We start from the raw sequence: 21,336 nt of genomic DNA, 5'->3' as shown, positions 1-21,336 counted from the left end.
AAAGGAGGATTCGTTTGGTTTGAATAGATCTTCTTCCAAATTTTAGACAACAATGACAAAAAACTTGATTTATGGTCAAGTCATTTCAAAACAGTCTGAATGAATCACTTCCAGTATTTACTGACATTTTTTCACTGACTCTGTGCTACAGCCATGAATATTTCTTCAACAACTACAAGAACTAAAAAATAACTTTAAATGTTATTTTCTCATTCACAACTCTGGTAATAACTGGATTAGGTAATCATTTAATGAAAACTTATGTAATAATAATAACAACCTTATCTTCAAGTTACCAAGACAGCCTCATAGGGATCAAGAGACAACTCATTACAATTGACACTTGATTATTTTTATTTTTATATATTTTTTTGTCTTTTTGCTATTTCTTGGGCTGCTCCTGCGGCATATGGAAGTTCCCAGGCTAGGGGTAGAATCTGCCTATGCCAGAGCCACAGCAACGCGGGATCTGAGCCACATCTGCAACCTACACCACAGCTCACAGCAATGCCAGATCGTCAACCCACTGAGCAAGGAAGGGCAGGGACCGAACCGCAACCTCATGGTTCCTAGTTGGATTCGTTATCCACTGCGCCACTACGGGAACTCTGACACTTGATTATTACTCCACAGAATAACCTAGGCAGAATTAGGATAAGTAGATTGTCTGAATATCTTAAAAAAGTAAACAAAACTGTAATGTTACTTAATACCATTATGGACAACACTCTTAAGTAAACAGTATTGCCCTCAGTAGAATTTATAAACTTAAGATGCAGAAACAGATTAAAGATAGAACACAGACATATAGAAAGATTAAGCTTTATCTTTCTACTATGAATCTTTCACATTAAATTAATGTTGTTAATTAGAATTGCATTGGTTTTACAGTTTTGTTTATATTAATTGTATATTTATTTGGGGATTTAAATTTGTACCTGAACTCTGAGAAAAAAAAAAAAGAGGTGTTATATCTAGACTTGTATGTTTATAGATTTGGTTAATATTATAATAAGTAAAATTTGGGTCTGCACTGAGAGTCTGAAAGATTGTCTTACCTTTAAAAAAAAAACCAACCATTATAGGCTCTATGTTGCTGCAGAAAGATCTCAGTGAGGAAACAGGTAATCAGATTTTCATTTTAAATTTACCCTCAGATGATGTGTGAAGGTTCAAATGAAAAGGGGCAACACCCAAGGCAGTGATCTACTTGAGAGGTGATGAAGGTTTTAGCAGAAGGTGGTGCCTCAGGAGGGAGAGAAATTGTGCTGTGCCAAGTGGGTCTATCGTGGCTTTTCTCTTGTTTCGGACCAAGGCTTAGAATATACTTTACAAGGGCACATGGCAAGGGGTTTAGGAATATGCCTTTGGTGGGGAAAGGATAACTTACAACCTGGATCAAGAGTCAAGAAAATGTGAGGGTCTTTAGAGCTTTGCATTATTACCGAAGGCATGCTAGGGCCTAGGTTCTACTGGACATGCATTTGCAATCGATGTCCCAGAGGAAAGATTCCTCTCTAGCCCCCACACACTTAGCCACAGGTCTGTCTCTTTGTAGGACGAACTTGAGAAAACAGCCAAGTTACTGCCTGAACACACAGGCTGCCTAGTACAGGACTATCTGAATTGGAGATGTCAGCAGTTTAGTTGACCAGGAATGCTAGCTCTTCAAGACCTAGAAAGTTTGGGTCCATGATATGATGAGACAGACCTTGCTGAAAGGAGGGAACTTGTTGACTCATGGGAAGTAGAGCTTGGTGCAGCCCTTCCCGCTGGGAGAAGTAAAATCTCTAGGTCCAGCTAGTTCATCATTCAGGCAATGAGAGTGGGCTTCTAGGATCACTTTCGGATAATTCTGCTCATTACACCACAATATAAAAGTTACTTTATAGAGAGGATTAATCAAACTTAGTGATTAATTGGATGTGGGACATGTATAAGACAGGGAAAGAGGAGTCCAAAATTACTCTGAGGTTTACACCTTGGCTGAGCATATGATGAGTCTACCAACTGAGATAAAGGACACAGGAGAAGAAAAGGCTTTACAGGAAGAAGAAGATGCATTCACATGTGGATATACTGAGTTTGAAGTATCTCTGATACATTCCTTTGAAAGAAATGGAGGCTAGGAACATTGATTTGAGAGTCAGATGCACTGGTTATTCTTGAAACTTGGAAAGTGAATGACAATGACAGTGTTCTATGTAGACTGGGACATAGAAGCCAAGGGAATTTTAACGTTTAAAAAGCAGCTCACAATAGGAGATAATTGTTGAGTGGAGATGAAGCTGAGGGCAGGAAGAGAAAAAAAAATAAACATATTTTAGAAGCCCAAGAGCTGTCAACATAATGAACCATTCAGAAAATGTGAGACTTTTAAGGAAAGTAGTGAAAGCACATTTTGTTGTTGTTTAAGAAATGGTTAAGTTTAGGAAGCAGATGATTTTTTTCCAAGAAGTTTGCTGATAAAGAGAAAAGAAAGAGGAGACATGGACTAGAAATCAAAAGGGAAACTATAGGAGAAGGCGCTATTATTTATTATACTATAATATCATGTCAAAGAAATACATATGAAGCTTTGGGATGATAATATATAAGATGTACAGGAAAAAGTTGGGTTGCCTTTGCCTACCTCAAGTTTTGGGTTTTTTTTGTTTTGTTTTGTTTTGGTTTGGTTTGGTTTGGTTTTGGTTTTTTTTGGCCATGTCTACGGCATGCAGAAGTTCCAAGGCCAAGGAGCAAACCCATGTCATGGCAACAACCTGAGCCACAGCAGTGACCATACAAGATCCTTAACCTACTGAACCACCAGGGAACTCCTCAAGTTTTTTTAATAGTTATTATTAGTATTTTTTTTTTTTTTGTCTTTGTGCTATTTCTTTGGGCCGCTCCCGCGGCATATGGAGGTTCCCAGGCTAGGGGTCCAATCGGAGCTGTAGCCACCGGCCTACGCCAGAGCCATAGCAACGCGGGATCCGAGCCGCGTCTGCAACCTACACCACAGCTCACGGCCACGCCGGATCCTTAACCCACTGAGCAAGGGCAGGGACCGAACCCGCAACCTCATGGTTCCTAGTCGGATTCGTTAACCACTGCGCCACGACGGGAACTCCCAATAGTTATTATTTTTAAAGATATTTCCCAGAAAATACTTTTAAGTTTAAAGCCATCTGCAAAATAGTTTCTCTATTTCAATACTCTTCTATTACTCACTCTGCCTTCTTTTAGCCCTTCTGAATCAGCCCTTCCCCTAATTCATAAGACCATGAGAATCTATTGAAAATAAAATTCCAGCCTTATCACTCATTTTCTCATGCCTTCCATAAGCTGGTCCTTGCCTCAATTTAAATACCCTCTTAGCTCATATTCATTACATACTTCTATGTGCAGTCTGGTTCAGAAGACAGACAAGAAAATGAGCAATGATAATATGGCATGGTCCATTCTATGATAGGAGGGCCTGGCAAACCAGATCTAGAGGGTTCGCCAGTTTGGTGATGGTTCAGCTGAGTCCTGAGGGAAACTCAGGCACTCACTAAATCTCCCATAAATGCTCCCACACTGCGCTGGCCTTTTTGTTTCGATTTCCATGCTTTGGTACATATTGTTTCTTCCAGCTAAAATACCCACTTCCATGCCCATCAGCCTATGGAATTCCTATTCATCCTCATGACTCCACATACATGTCATCTTTCCTTGAAGCTTCCTTCTTCTTCTTCTTCTTCTCTTTTTTTTTTTTTTTTTTTTTTTTTGGCCACACCCATGGCATATGGAAACTCCTGGGTCAGGGATTGAACCTGAGCCACAGCAACAATTCCAGCTGCTACAGTGACAAGCCAGATCCTTAACCTGCTGCACCATAAGGGAAGTTCACCAAAGCCTTCTTTTGCACCCCTCAGCTGGGTTAGGGGCCTCAGTTCTCAGTCCCAGATGACATTACACTTTTTTCTGCAGAAACACCTGTCTCCACAGCTACCTATGTACCTGCTCTTCCAGGACAGGATGCGCCTGTCATCTCTAATACCTCCCTCCCGGTATAATGTCTGGCACATAGTAAGGGCTCAATTAATGTTTGTCACATGACTGAATGAATAAAAGTTACATGACAAGTGAATTATCTAATTCCAGAACTTTTTCAGATTTAGAGCAATGGAGTTCCCGTCATGGTGCAGCGGAAATGAATCCGACTAGGAACCATGAGGCTGCGGGTCTGATCCCTGGTCTCGCTTAGTGGGTTAAGGATCTGGAGTTGCTGTGGCTGTGGTGTAGGCCGGTGGCAACAGCTCTGATTGGATCCCTAGCCTGGGAACCTCCACATGCTGCATGGGTGGGGCCCTAAAAAGACAAAAAGACAAAAAAAAAAAATTTAGGGCAAGAGGGTACTGCGACCTTTGAAAAACTCATTTAATCTCTCTGAACTTTTCCAGCTCTGTGTTTGACTATTGATAATTAAAGTCCTTTATCACAAAAAAAATCCTGTAACTCTTTTTGTCCACCTCTTTTCATCTCTTGCAGGGGTAGTGGGCGTGGTTTGCTTTTATGTGGGAGGGCCATGTCCAGAGCCTGGTGAAGGAGAGCCTAAGTTCCTGGAGATGGGGTTGGAGAGGTAAGCAGAGGCCAGATCATGCTAAAGATTGTAGGATTATTTCTGTAATCACTGAGAAATCATTGAGGAGTTTTGATTAAGAAAACTATATAATCATTTTTATTTTAAAAGATCACTTGTCTGTGGTGTAGAAAATAGTGTTGTAGGGGTAAGAGGAAATGTGAGAGCCCAATTAAAAGACCTTTTGTTTAGAAACTTGGATTTCATTGTTTTGTAACAGAAAACCCCGGGGAACAATGACCTACAGGCTAGGATCTGACTCTCCTCTGATGTAAGAGGAAGAGCAACCCAGGGCTGGGGGAGAGGCTTCTATGATTATCTGGGCTTTTCCCTCAGGGGGTGTTCACACCGTGGCCACTCAAGCATCTGCCAGCATATTCACACTTCAGGGAGGAAGAAAAAAGAAGATCTAAGTCAAAAAAAATGGGACACTTCAGCATCTGTCCTCACCCCTTTGAAAAGCTTTCCCAGAATCCACTCAATAGAATTTACTCACATTTCACTACACAGAACGGTGTCACATAGCCAACCCTATCTGCAAGAGAGCTGAGAAAGTTGACTTTTTATAAAATGGGTCTGTTCCCAGCTCAGAACACATCAGACTTAGAAAAGAAGAAGAGAGAAATGGGTATTTGATGGAAAAAAGCTGCTTCTGCCCCTATCCACCCCTTTTCAACTCCTGAAGGGAGAGTGGGTATGGTTAGCTTTTATGCAGGAGGGCTGTGCTATATTGCTATCTTAGGCTGAAGCATGCTGCTCTTTATTAAGTTTAATGAGGAGAAGGGAATTGCGCTTGAATGTAAAAGGACAGAAGAGGAAGATAGGGTAAGTCAGCTCACTCAAAACCCATCCAGCCCTCTTCTAACTTGCTTTCCTAAACTAGATTCCTAGACTCCTTTGCAGCTAGAAAGGTTCTATGTCTTCTAATACACACATCCTACAAAGGCTTCCAAATTTTGGATGCAGAAGTGAATGTGTGGTGGTGTATCAATATTTGTGGAGATAGCAGCTTTTCTGGCAAGCAGTTGACACAGATGTCTGCTGTTCTGGTGCTGCCAGAGTTCTGGGGTCTTGTCTTTTTTTTTTTTTTTTTTTTTTTTGTCTTTTTAGGGCCGCACCCGTGGCATATGGAGGTTCCCAGGCTAAGGGTCGAATTGGAGCTATAGCAGCCAGCTTACACCAGTCATAGCAATGCTGGATCCGAGCCATATCTGTAACCTACACCATAGCTCACAGCAATGCCAGATCCTTAACCCACTGAGCTGGACCAGAGATGGAACCCACATCCTCACAGATACTAGTCTCATTCATTTCCACTAAGCCATGGCAGGAACTCCCACGACACTTTTTTTAAAAGTTGACTGGATACCAAATATTCACTTAACTCTCATTTTGGAGATCTCAAAGATATCCTAGACTCAACATGTCCAGATAAAGGACTCCTGATATTTGCTATTCAACCTCGTTCTTCCAGCTTTGGGTTATATGGTATAGAAAGTTAGTAGGCTTGATCAATCACTCCCTTCAGTGCCTACATTCATTCCATAACCAAGTTCTATTCTGCCTCCTAAATGTCTCTGGATTTTATCCACTTTTATATATTTCTACTATCACCATCCTGGTTGAGGCTGTGTGATCTCTCTCCTGAACTACTGAATTAGTCTCTTAACTCATTTAATTGCATACTATCTCTGATTCCCCCAATTTAATTTTGACAATTTTACCACAATTTTCAACATGAAATATTGTGGGTTAAGACAAACTCATTAACTCATCCCAAATTCCTGCCCAGTCTGACCTCTGTAGGTGCACCTGTCTGTCTTGCTCTCTATCTGTCTCACTGGCTTGCTTCATTCCCCAGCCATTGCACATGCTAATTCTTCTTCCAGAACACTCTTCTTTCCTCTTCTCTCCCTGGGGAACTCTTAGACATCCTTTAGATCTCATCTTAAGCACTACTTTCTGCTTGAGTAGGATCAGGAAACTATCCTTTATAGCATTAATCACAGTGGCAATTTTTAATTTACCTGTTATGTTAGATTAATGCTTATCTAAAGTGACTAGGCTGTCAGTTTCATGCAAAGAGGAACAATGTCTTATTTGGTTTCCTATATATGGCATATTATTTTAATTATATTTCTCTGATGACCGAGGTTGAATAAGCACAGTATCTTTTGAACTACCAATAAAAGAATGAACAAACCATATACTTGCATATGTAATGAATAACTCTTATAACAAAACCACAAAGCAGGAAAGATTTCCAAATCTGTAGACAGTTCCACAAGCAGTAAGTAGCAGAGGCTGGACTTATCTCCAGGTCTGTCTGAATCCAAAGCCTGAATTCTTTCCCTTTCACCATGCTGACTTCTTTTAAATGAGTGCATTTGTAAAAAGTATTACTGGGGGTTGGGTGTTTTTTATCATTATCATCTAGGCTGGGAGAATGAACAAAAGGCAGTATTGCTGCCCATCCTTGATATGAGATATCAAATGATGAAGAGAAATCTCTAGCACACCCTGCCTGCACAGCAGCACCACACTGTCAGCATCCTTGCATTGTGGCTTGGTTGGCAGTCTCAGTAATTTAGCGTTTTGTTAGGTGTCTTGTGATAGCCACCACTAAAAACACAATTCATCTTGATTATTAATGTTGCCTGCATATGCCTGTAATAAATATAACATTCTGATTAGAACCAGATAAAAATAAGACTTGATGTTCAACTCTCCCCATCTTAGAAATCCATAAGTTATCAAGAATTCAATGTTAGAGACAAAGAACAAAGGAGTAGGAAGATGAGAACAGACAAAACCAACTCATCATTTTCTTAGCTCTGAGGGATGTGACCTCCCTGTATTTCTGACCAACTCCAGCCAATTACTTTGATTTGCAGCTGAAGCTGGTAGCCTCCAGGTAAAAAGCTTTGTCTACTCTTCCCACTCAGAAGAGGAGCAGGAAGGAAGGTGCATAGTTCCTTAGAATCTCAAGAGGACCCCAGCCCTGAGGGCAATAACAAAAGCAGACTGGGACTAGGGGACCATTGCAAGAGCAGAAGGAGCAAAAACTCTGAGGACTATAAATGTCATGGCTTATTGATGGTCAGATACTCCAGTTCCTCTTCTCAAATGAGGACAGGAAGCAAACAAAAGCTGGACAGTTTTTCCAAGATATGCAACATGACCAAAATAAATTGTAAGTGGTGATAAATAGTATGAATAATGCTCTGGTATACTGATTTTAAAAAAATAAGCTTTATGAATTTGCTATTTAGGATTTGAAAGAAAGGAGAAGGTAAGAAGGAGAAAGACATCAATGAAAAATCAGTCAATAATGATGCCACCAAGAAATAACCTCTGTTAGTTTTTGATCAGACATATTTACTTTCAGGATTTTATATTAATATTTTCATGCAGCCATTAACATCTAAATATACAATTTTGCATTCTTTTTTATAAGATAGGATAGTGTCATTTTACCAAGTCATTAAAAATTCTTCATAAACATAATTTTAATAGCCATCATAGTCCTTCATTATAAAGATATACATATTTTAATTAAGCACAGTCCTTACTGAAGATTTTTTTCCCTTTTATTATATAACACTCTAATGAATACTTTCATCACTAATTTTTTCTCTGTATGTGTCATTATTTCTGTAGACTAGATTCTGGAGGAGAGTTTTATATTAGAGGGTATGAAGAATAAGGTTTTCAGTAATATTTCCAAATTGCTTTTCACTGCCAACATGTGTTCGTTTCACCATTCATCAGCCTTAGAAATTTTAAAAATCTTTAATATTCCAATAAGTAATAATAGTCTTATTTTTATTTATATTTCTTGACTGCTAATGAGAGTCAATTAGAATGTTTTGTTATTTATCTTTCCTCTTTTATAAGATATGTCTCTATACTCATTTTCCTATTGAGTAGTGCTCATTTTCTTAAAGATTTATGTGAGTCCCTTATATAATAAGGGTGCCTATAGCTTCGTGAGACTAAGGTAAATGAGTAGATTTTTTTCCCGGAATCAATAGCATTTGGCAATTCAACTGGCTTCCAATTCATGTAAGTTACTACTAACATTTTAGAAGAAAGCGAAAGAGATCACAAAGATGGAGAAGACTAACAAACAAGTTTAAAATGTTGACCTACAATCAGTAATCTTTATAGTAGGAGGAATCTAGTAAGGCAGGTATTTTTTGGAGAGGAGTCTCCCAAATTCTAATGACCTCAAGGGAATTGCAGTATATGCCTTCAATATAAGAATTTTCTTTGACTTCTTATCAAGCTCATGACTGATTATGGGTGTTAAAGCCCAAACTGATCTGAAGGTATTCAATTAAGATGATAAGAGTTACAGAATGCCTTCTATGTTGCTATCTATTACTGAGATGATGGGTTCCTAGATAAGATAATATACATAATCCAGGAGTTGAGCAATAGAAAAATATTACAGATGTGGAGAGAAAAATAAAAATCAAACATTAATAATGACCTGGAAGATGGAAAGTGAAGTGTTCTTTATTTCCATCCCTATGCTTTTTTGGTATTTTTTTTTTTTTAGTACATATGTACTACCTATAGTCAGATAAAATGACAAAACTATCCAGAAAATGGTCTGAACTCTTGGAAAGCTCAAAAATTTAACAAAATTAAAGTAAGGGTAAAATAAAGACATAAAATGCATCCAAATTGGAAGGAAAGAAGTAAAACTGTCATTATTGCAGATGACATGATACTTTATATAGAAAGCCCTAAAGTCACCAAAAAAAAAAAAAAACTATTAAAACTAATAAATGAATTCAGTAAAGTTGAGGGATATAAGACAAATGCACAGAAATCTCTTGCTCTTCTAAACACTGAGTGAACTATCAGAAAGATAACTCAATAAAACAATCCCATTTATAATTGCATCAAAGGAATAAAATACCAAGGAATAAATTTAACCAAGGAGGTTAAATTTTTAATATTTATTCTGAAAATTATAAGACATTGATGAAGGAAACTTAATACAAAACAAATAAATGAAAAGGTATCTCATGTTTAGAGACTGGAAGAACTAATACTGTTAAAAGGTCCATACTACCCAGAGCAATGTACAGACTTAATGTAACCCCTACCAATTTTCACAGAACTAAAACAGATAATCCTAAAATTTATATGGTATCACACACACACACACACACACACACACACGACAAAGAGCTAGAGAAATGTTGAGAATAGAGAACAAAACTGAAGATATCACATGCCCTGGCTTCAGATTATACTACAAAGATAAAGTAATCAAAGCAGTATGGTACTGGTACAAAAACATACACAAAGATCAATCAGAATAAAGAGCCCACTAATAAACCCATGCATTTACAGTCAATTAATCTATGATAATGGAGGCAAGAATGTACATGGAGAAAAGACTTTCTTCAATAAGAAGTAATGGGAAAACTTGGCAACTATTTCTCAAAGTGAAATTAGAACATTTACTCACACCATATACAAAAATAAACTCAAAATACATTAAAGACCTAAATGTAAGACTGGAAACCAGGGAGTTCCTGTCATGGCTCAGAGGTTAACAAACCCGACTAGCATCCATGAGGACATGGGTTCAATCCCTGGCCTAGCTCAGTGGGTTAAGGATCCAGGCTTGCCATGAGCTATGGTATAGGCTACAGACACAGCTCAGATCCTGTGTTGCTGTGGCTGTGGCATAGGCCAGAAGCTGTAGCTTCAATTCGACCCCTAGCCTGGGAACCTCCATATGCCATGGGTGTAGCCCTAAAAAGACAAAAGACAAAAAAAAAAAAAAAAAAGACTGGAAACCATAAAACTCCTAGAATAAAAGCATAGGCAGAACATGCTTTGACATAATTGTAGCAATATTTTTTGGATCTGTCTCCTTAGACAAAGGAAATAAAAGCAAAAATAAACAAATGAGACCTAATTAAACTTAAAAGCTTTTACACAGCAAAGAAAACCACTGACAAAATTAAATGACAACCTATTGAATGGGAGAAAATATATACAAATAATATAATCAATAAGGGGTTAATACCCAAAATATGTAAACAGCTCATATGACTTAATATCAAAAAACAACCAGATTTTAAAATGGATAGAAGACTTGAATAGAATTTTTTCCCAAAAAGACAGACAGATGGCTAGCAGGCACATGAAAAGATGCTCAATACTGCAAATGATAAGAGAAATGCAAATAAAAACTACAATGAGATATCACCTCACACTGGTCAAAATGGCTCTCATTTAAATGTCTACAAATAATAAATTCTGGAGAGGGTAAGGAGAAATGAGATTTCTCCTACACTGTTGGTGGTAATGTAAATTGGTGCAGCCACTATGGAACACAGTATTGACATTACTCAAAAAACTAAAAATATAATTGCCATATGATCCAACAAATCCACTCCTGGGTAGATATACAAAGAAATTTAAAATTTGAAAAGATGCACGGACCCCAATGCTTACGGCAATATTATTGATAATAAATAGCCAAGATATGGAATCATCTTAAATGTCCATCAACAGACGAATGGATAAAGATGTTATATATATATATATATATATATATATATATATATATATATATATATATATATAACATATATATAATGGAATATTTCTCAACCATAAGAAATAATGAAATTCTGCCATTTGCAACAACACAGATAGACCTGGAGGATATTATGCTTAGTAAAATAAGCAATGCAGAAAGACAAACACTGTATATTATCATTTATAAGTGGAATCTAAAAAAAACAATAAATATAACAAAATAGAAGTAGACATAGGCATAGAAAACAAACAGGTGGTTACCAGTGGTGGGGGGAGGGAAGGGGAAGTGGCAAGATAGAGGTAGGGGTCAAAGAGGGATAAACTACCATGCGTAAAATAAATAAGCTATGAGGATAAGTTGAGCAGCACAAGGAATATATCCAATATTTTATAATAGCTTTAAGTAGAGTATAATGTGTAAAAATGTTGAATCACCATGTTATATACCTGAAGATAATATAATATCGTAAATCAACCATACTATAAATAAATACTGTAAATCATTCCCAAAAAATGTGGAAAAGGGGATGAATAATACCACTGGAGTTGTAATAAGTATATGAGACTGTTTATGGAGTGAAAATTTAGAAGCAGCATCCCTACTAACACCAGAGAAGAGAGACATGTATTAAGTGAGGAGATAAATTCTCTCCCAGCTGTCAAAGGACCAGCTAAGAGTTTGCCATTTGGAGTAACACAGACCTAGACCTGGACCACTTTCAGATGAGTGCTCTTATAAAAGTCCCTTAACCTCTAAGCCTCATCCTCCTCATCTGTAAAACATAAACTAACAATATCTATTTGCAGGACAACTGAAAATCTGTGATAAGATATACAATGCACTGAGCGCAGGTTGGCACATATTAGGTACTCAGTAAGTGAATAAACTTTTTAAACAATTTTTATAGTTGACTTACAATGTTCTATCAATTTCTGTGGTAGAGCAAAGTGACCCAGTTATATATATATATAATAGATAGATAGATAGATAGATAGATAGATAGATAGATAGATAGATAGATAGATAGGTAGATAGATAGATTCTCTTGCATGTATTATCTTCTATCATGTTCTATCACAGGAGATTGGATATACTTCCCTGTGCTATACAGCAGGACCTCATTGCTTATCCATTCTAAATGTAATAGATTGTATCTATAAACCTCAAACTCCTAGTCCATCCCACTCCTTCGCCCTCCCCCTTGGCAACCACAGGTCTGCTCTCCTTGTCTGTGTGTATGTTTCTGTTCTGTGATAGGTACATCTGTGCCATATTTTAGATTCCATATATAGGTGATATCATATGGTATTTGATTTCTCTTTCTGACTTACTTCATGTGGTATGAGAATCTCTAGTTCCATCCGTATTGCTGCAGATTTGTTCTCTTTTATAGCTGAGTAGTATTCCATTGTGTATATGTACCACATCTTCTTAATCCAGTCATCTGCCAATGGACATTTAGGTTGTTTCCATGCTTTGGCTATTCTGTGTAGTGCTGCAGTGAATATAGGGGTGCATGTATTTTTTTGAAGGTTGGACAACCTTCTAAAGACCTAACCCTAACCCTAACCCTAACCCTAACCCTAACCCTAACCCTAACCCTAACCCTAACCCAGTTCTTCACAGACTGCACTGTGGAATATAAAGGGAATATAAATTGGTACAACTACTATGGAAAACAATATGGAGGTTCCTCAGAAAACTAAATATAGAATTACCATGTGATCTGAGATCCCATTACTGGGCACGTATCCAGCTAAGTGTCATTTTTATTACTATCATTGTAACATAAAAAAATGACTTTTTAGTCCCCCTTTCCAGATAAAGGCCCTGGTGATCAGTGAGTTTTAATAATGTTCTCAAGAGTTGGAGAGGGATTGGACCAATGTATGTTTGACCTCATAGATGTGCTCAGCACCACTAAGGTGTTCAATACATGACATTTGAATGAATTAATAAACACTGACTCTAATGAGAAGATCCCAAAAGCCTGTGATGCATCAAAAAATGTTTAGTTTAGTTTTTTTTTTTTTTCCTCCTTTGGAGAGTTTAAAGATCTAGCTAGGAAATAGGAAGACTTGGAGGGTTCACATGGCATTTTTATTCCTTTTCCCAATAAAAATTTCTCTCTGTAAGAGAAAAGGGCACACCAAGCATTCCACAAGGTTCTACAGTGATAAGTGAGCGGGATTTAGCTGTTCGATGCAACTTCTGGCCATAAACGAAACACATATCACAAAAACTGGGAAGAATTTGTTTGAAAGAAGCATCAGTAACCTGACCAAGAGTATTTGTTTTAAACTGGGATGTGGATAAGAGAAAAGTAAAGAAGTAAAACCCCCAAGCCACCTTCTACAGAGGACAGTAAGGGTAGCATAGGAAGATGCCATCATGAGGGTACCACTGATAGTTCTCAAGGAGAGTGTGAGGAAGTGAGTCAGTCACAATCCTCCTGGCACTAGGTATACTGCGCTCCCGGGGAGGTGATGCTGTGTTCCAGGAAAAACCTCCACACACCGAATGGAGGTAGGTGAGCTCATGACACAGTAAGAGGGTAAGTGATTCAGTGTGCTGCAAGGCAGGATGCATGAGTTATGGGAGGGAGAAGCAAGATCCAGGATAGGAATTTCTAATATCCCATACCAGAAAACGAGTTTGTTGAGTTTGGTTTGGGGGGGGGGGTTGGCCACACCCATGGCATGGGGAAGGTCTTAAGCCATGGATCGAACCCATGCCACAGTTGCTGGCCTGCACCACAGCTGCAGCAACACTGTATTCTTCACAGACTGCACTGCAAAAGAACTTGCCAGAAAATGAGTTTTAGATTGAAGGAGAAGAGGAGCCTCAGTCAGACTCTTTTTTAATGGCCACAACCCTGACACATGAAAGATCCTGGACCAGGGATTGAATCTGAGCCATAGTTGTGACCAACGTTGGATCCTTTAGCCCACTTGTGATGGGCCAGGGATCAAACCTGTGCCTCCACAGCCACCGGAGCCGCTGCAGTTGGATTCTCAACCTGCTGCCCCACAGTGAGAACTCTCTCGGTCAGATTTTCAGAAAGAAAATGAAATGATTAAATTTTTATTTTTTATGGAAGCTGGAATGGAGAGAGATCAGGACAATGGCATGGCAGGAGTAGGATGTACATGAAGTAATCAGGGGAAGAAAGCTCAATGTCCTAAATGCAAGAGTATGCAGTAGAACCTGAAGGAAGGAGGCCGGCTTACGAACTGGGTGGCAAATAAAAGACATAGAACCAGAAGTGAGGGATACGGGAGAGAGAAGCATTGCAAATGACTCATCAAATTTCAAAGATCTGCACTTGCTTCTTTTCTCTTTCCCACGTCTCAGTTAAAATGTCGTTTCTTCAGAGTAGTCCCTGACCATCTTAATGAATATAAAGCCCTTTCCCAGTTTCTGCTCATCCCGCTAATGTTTTTCATGATAGCAATCTTAATTGGGAATTATTTTACCTGTTTGTTTACTAGCTTTTGTCTGTCCCATTACATCATAAACTTCGCAAAGATAAAGACCTTGTTTGTCTTATTCATCAGCACAGGGCCAGACATATACACGGGGCATAATAAATGTTGAGTTCATGTTTCTAAACCTGGGCAATTGAGAGAAGGTGGTGCCAAGGACAAAGATAGAAGATACAGAAGAAATAACAGATTTTTGTGGGGATAGAGGAGGAAGAGAAGGCTTTTTGCCTTGAAAGTTTTTAAGTTTCAAGTATTCGTTTTTAGTTTTTGGGGAAATTGCAAATGTGAATATCCTGTGGCTCATTGATTAAACGCATATGAAGCTCAAGGCAGTGATGTGGGCTGGAAATAGTGATTTAAGAGCCAGCTGTTTTTGACAGCAGCGCTTAGAGGCATTTGTATGATAAGGTGCCATGCACACTGGTTCTGATCCAGGGGGTCAACTGAAATCCAGCCTGAGTCCATGCTCAGGCTTTGAGTCCTGGAGCAGAACTGAAATCTCTGGGAACAAAAGATGCATTTTTCACCCAAAGGTGCTATTTGTTGGGCAAGTTATGTGCCCACGGAACTGTCACACCCACCAAAGCTGGAGGAGAAACTCCTAATTTGCACCAAGGTGTAATAGAGACAAATAGCTTGAATGATGGGCACCCAGGAGAGAGGGTAGAATGTCTCATTCAACTGGGCTACATTTTGATGCATGGATGCCTTTCACTCAAAATACGAAGAAGGCTGGATGTTTCTAGGTGTGAGGGATTAAGTTCAAATTCCAATTCGTTTGCTTACTAGTTGTCACCTCAGAAAAGTCACTTAATCTCTCCAGGCTGCAGTTTTCTCATTTATAAACTAGGGGCAATAGTGGCATTTATTCCATAGGCTTCTTGAGAAGACGGGATGAGATAATGAAATACACATAGTACAGTGCTCAACATAGACCAAGCCCTGGGAAATGCTGAGTGTCATTATTAGGACCATAGTTTGACACTGATGCACCACCACCCAGATACTTCTTCAGGGAGAAAGGAGCCTCTTCCCCCAGTGGAGGGTGCTGCCAATAGAATGCTCTTAGCTGTCAACTTCAGCAGGGATAGCCTTGGGTTCAGACGGCCATCTTGCCCCAGTCACAAACCCTTCCTGGTGCAGCAAGCATCCAATGACTCATCCATATGGGTTAAAAAGCCCCAGCCCCTTCACCCCAAGTCAGGACAATTTTAAAGGCTTATCCCAGCTTGAGAAATCCCCCCTATTGGCAGTTCAGCCTCCCTGGAGATTGTATCCCAGTTCAACTTCTCTCTCTGCCCAACTGAGTCTGCCCAACTGAGTGTCCTACAGTTGAAAATACTCCCCAATAAACATTGTGCCCATTAATCTCCACTCCAGAGTCTGCTTCCCTTGAACCAAACCTGAAACAGTTGTGCCAGGAGTGACTTGACGAATTACACGCCTGGGTGGGATCTCAGAACTGAATTACCTGCTGGCAGCAAGAAGTTAACCAAATTCACCGGTGGCAGATAGAGCACACAGAATTCCTGACATAGCATGCAACTGTTAAAACTTTCACCGGCAATAAAAGGAGGAGTTGCACCTGCACCAGTGGAAGGTAATGTATTTGCTGGGCAAGCTTTTGAGGTATATGGGGAAAACAATACCTCTAAGTACCTGGGGTTGAGTGGCTATTCTTCAGTCCAACTGACCTCTGGAAAAAGATAATAAAAACTTAGGAATGCTTGACCATCAATTAAAAGCAAAGTGTGGAGTTCTTGATGTGGCTCAGCGGAAACCAATCTGACTAGTGTCCATGAGGACACAGGTTTGATCCCTAGCCTCGCTCAGAGGGTTAAGGATCCGGAGTTGCCTTGAGCTGTGGTGTAGGTCAGAGATGTAGCTCAGATCCTGCGTGGCTGTGGTTGTGGTGTACGACAGCAGCTACAGCTCTGATTTGACCCCTAGTCTGGGAAACTCCATATGCCACAAGTGCAGCCCTAAAAATACAATCAATTAATCAATCAATCAATCAGTCAGTCAAAAGCTAAGTGTGAAAGCCAGAGGACTTCTTTGGAAATATGTACAGATGCTCTAACCTCCTGGAGTAGGAAGGCAGAGAAAGCTCAGGACTCAGCCCAGGGCTTCATTGAAAGGGTATGAGAGCTCCAAAGAAAGTTAAACTTCAAACTAAGGAAGGTCTTCCTCTGTCAAGCTCAGGGGACTGGTTGATAAAGCATGTGACGCTGATACGTGGGATAGGGGCATGTGAGTTGATGCATCTGAAAATATTAAATTCCAGATTCTCCTGAATATGCCAAATCTAGAGAGGCAGCCCAGTCTGCTAAGAACTAGATCCCTCTCCTTTGCTTGAGGATGATGTGGAGGCCTCTCCCTGATGGGACAAACGTGTTCCCCTCCAGCTATGTCCCCACATCCCTTCCTGCTCACTAGGTGGAAAAGACTAGGGAAAGGTTACAGTATAACTCAGCTACAGAGACATGCTGGTTTTGACAAAGAGGAAAGCGCCTGCTCCAAAGGAAGTATTAGCATATGATGGCAGAGCTAGGAGGACACACAGGGTACTGGATTAGGAGGACACCTGATTAAGGTACCTGAACATAATGTTTGCTAAGGAAAAGCTTACGAATTTGAAACCACCTAACAGGATACAAGGCAAGAACTTTAGAAGATAATGTGAACATGCTACCCAGATAACACCAAAAAAAAAAAAAAAAAAAAAAAAAAAAAAAAAAAAAAAGCATGGTAGAAGTCCTTCTGTAGCATAACAGGATGGATGGCATCTCTGCAGCACCAGGACACAAGTTTGATCCCCAGCCTGGCACAGTGGTTTAAAGGATCCAGCATTGCCTTAGCTGTGGCATAGGCTGCAACTGTGGCTCAGATATGATCCCTGGCCTGGGAACTCCATATGCTGTAGGGTGGCCAAAATAGAAAAAAAAAAAAAAAAAAAAAAAGCATACTAAAAATGATCTACACATGAAAGATGGTTAAAAGTTGAGGGGGGTGGATAGAAAACTCAGAGAAGGAAGTCATTTATCATACTATGGATATACTATGCAAGCTTGAAAAACCAATAGAGGACCAGGTTCCATCAGAAAGCCCAAATAAAACACCAATTACCAAAGTAATAAAGGATGCACTGGTGATCTGGGTGCCAGTATCACTAAGTTCAATGGCACCTCTCTTCTGCAGGCCAGAGCGGAGCTGGTGATTCCATCATAGTGCTGGTCTCACAAGTAGCAGGGGGAAGATAAGACTTGAAACATAAGGCCAGATGCCAGAAGTCTAATGGACTCAACCATGGTGAATGACAGTCGGAAGTGCAGGTTGATGAAGTAAGTCAGAAAGAGAAAGACAAATACCATATGATGTCACTTATACCTGGAATCTAATATATGGCACAAATGAACCTATGTACAGAAAAGAAACAAACGTATGGACACCAAGAACAGACTTGTACTTGCCAAGAGGAAGGGGGAGGGAGCGGGATGGACTGGGAGTTTGGGGTTAGTAGATGCAAACTATTGCATTTGGAGTGGATAAGCAATGAGATTCTGCTGTACAGCATAGGGAACTATATCTAATCACTTGTGATGGAACATGATGGAGGATAATGTGAAAAAAAGAAAAATATATATATGTGTGTATGTATGTATGTATAACTGAGTCACATTGCTGTACAGAAGAAATCAACAGAACACTGTAAAGCAACTATAATAGGAAGAAAAGTTCATGATAATATTTCTGAGATACCTGTAGCTTTTTACACATTTTCACTAGTAATTTGATGACAGTCTGTCCCTATTAAAAATTAAACTCCAAAAAATAAAATAAAATAAAATAAAATAAAGAACATAGAGTTACCATCGTGGCTCAGTGCAAACAAATCTGACTAGCATCATGAGAATGCAGATTTGATCCCTGGCCTCGCTCAGCAGGTTAAGGATCAGGCACTGCTGTGAGCTGTGGTATAGGCCAGCAGCCACAGCTCCAATTTGACCCCAAGTCTGGGAACTTCCATGTGCCACGGGTGTGGCCCTAAAAAAGACAAAAACTAATTAATTAATTAATTAATTAATTAAAAAAGAGGTGCAAGCGGGGGCCTGATCTACAGAGGATTATAATGATGGTTAATTATATTTGGACTCCCTGAATGGGGAGGTGGAGAATAAATAGGCAGCCAACAAAGGCATTAGTCAATAGACATAATCCAGCGATATCAAGAATAGATGAAGGAATATGTTGCAAAGATAAAATCAAGGAAGAGGGAAGTTACCCCAATTTAAGGTCACAGTTCCTTGCATCACTGGCAGGCCTGAGCCAGGTTTCAGACGCAGAATCCATTGACTGAAAGAGAGGGCAGACCCAGGGAAGAAGGGCCTTCTGACCCCATGCAAGTGTTTGTGATAATGATTTCCCCAATATCTATTCCCCCATGACCTAGAGCCAGTTACTGGAGCAGCTGGACTCTGAAGGAAGAAGGCTACCCAAACATTAAGAGGACTTTTGGACACAGAGCAGGAGCTGACATTGACACCTAGAGGAGACACCATGGTCACCCATTACTAAGAGGATACAGAAGGGCCAGTAAATAAATGTAGCTCTGACCAGGTTCAGGTCACAGTGGGTCTACTGAATCCTTGGGCCCACCCAGTATTCATTTCCCAAGTCCCCGAATGCACAGTGAGTCTGAACACAATTAGCAGCTGACTCAATTGACACAGAGAGTGCTTGGCTTGTGTGGCCAGTGCTGTCATAGTGCAGAAGGCCAAGAGGAAGCCTCTGACATGGGCCCCCACTCTAAGATGGGAAATCAAAAGTAATGTCACATCTCAGAGAGAATGGCAGGGATTCGTGCTATGATTACACCTAAAAGACGTAGGGATGGTGGGTCTCATCATGACAGTAACTAATTCATAAGTCTGGCCCCTCTAAGGAAACAGATGGATCCTGGAGGATGACAAGATGCTACTGCAAGCTCGAAAAGTAGCTCAATTGCAGCTGCTATGTCAGATATATTATATATGCCGGAGCAGATTAACGCAATATCAGATACATGCTATGCAGCTATCGATCTGGCAAATGAATGATTTTCCATCTCTATCAGAATAGAGGACCAGAAATAGTTGCACTCACTTGAACAGACAGCCATATATATGTGCAGTCTTGCCCCAGGGCTTTGGGAAAAAGAGAGATCACGGGGCATCAAAGGACCATAGCAGCCAGAACTGTCCATCATGTCCTGAGTTTTGTCAGCCTCTCCAAGTCATAAACTTGGATGAGCCCAGCAGCAATCCATCTTAAATTGTAAGCAGTACAGACAGGATGGAGCCCAAGCAGTTCTGGAGTGCTCACACAAGCTCCAGGAAGAGTGAGGACAGACCACCAAGACATCCACCACTGTTTTTTCACTAGCAGCTCTCTGTCGCCTGCACTTCCACATGTAGGGGCCCCTGGGAGATTCTCACGATCCACTAGTGGGTGAGGAAAAGACCCCCAAGCTTGATTCATCGGGAGGTCAGTTTGGTACTGGAGTGAAAGCTAAGAGGGAACAGTGGCAGCAATACAACCTCACACAGGGGTGTCCTAGAAGGACACTCAGGAGAAGAAATCCTATCAATGGGCAGAGCTTTGGGCCTTTTGCCAGGTCATCCAATTTGTGGAGAAAGAGATGTGGCCCAAGGTACAAATGGACTCGTGGACAGTGGCAAACAACATGACTGGTTAGCCAACAGCCTGAGAGGAGAGGTACAGGAATCCCAGCACAGCAGCAAAGCATTCCAGAGAAGATGGGTTGGGTAGCGGGCACAAAGCATTTATAACGCACCAAGATAGCGTGCAGCTCACTCCATCCCTGCCCAGTCCTGCTTCCTGCCCTTCCCTCCCCCTTGTGTTGAACCCAGAAATACAATCTAATAAACCTCCAGCCCAGAGTCTGCTCCCCAGTAAAATGAGCCTGGAAACATTACCTAGAACACTGAAATCATTCCTTTTTTTCCTGCTCTATCCCCAGTGCTAGTTCTGCCTGACACAAATGAGCTTCTTAATAAATACTTGTTGACTAAATGACCGAACCCCAGCGATGCTGATTTGATCAGGCCCACAAGAGAACTGTTTCTGAGCTCTGTACCCTCATCTATATTCTGGCCTTCTCAGCTCTGAGGCAGGTTTTAGCAGCCTGAGGAGGACACAAAATGGTGAGGGTAAGAGGATCAGCCCTTCTATGTTTTGTCTGTCCCAAATTGTTATGGTGGCAAAACACACACACACACACACACACACCCTAACTCAAACAGACACACCAAAACACACAATTTTCATCCGCATATCAGATGGCCAGATTGCATATTCATAATTTGCAACATCATCAATGACACAGTAACAACATTCTCATTGAGCAGGTATCGAACTTCTATCTTCAGTAAATCATCTTATAGACAAATTGTATTTTGTAAGAGAATTAGCGTTTTTTACACACACACACACAAAATATCACTTGTTATTCAGTATTCCTGCTTGAAATTTTCATGGGTGCTCAAATGCAACACGAGTAAAGTTAAAAATGTGATTCATATTGTAAGAATAATTTCATTTCATATGTTCAAAAAAACAGAAATATAAATAAATTTTATATACGGGGTGTTAGCTGCAAGGTCACACACCAA

Source organism: Sus scrofa, chromosome 6, assembly GCF_054392235.1.
Source record: "Sus scrofa isolate SSC_HxYL_T2T_F1_AM1 chromosome 6, Sscrofa_HxYL_maternal_Yorkshire_Landrace_v2.0, whole genome shotgun sequence".
Taxonomy (NCBI): domain Eukaryota; kingdom Metazoa; phylum Chordata; class Mammalia; order Artiodactyla; family Suidae; genus Sus; species Sus scrofa.
The sequence above is the reverse complement of the archived record's forward strand: the minus strand, read 5'-3'. Positions refer to the sequence as shown.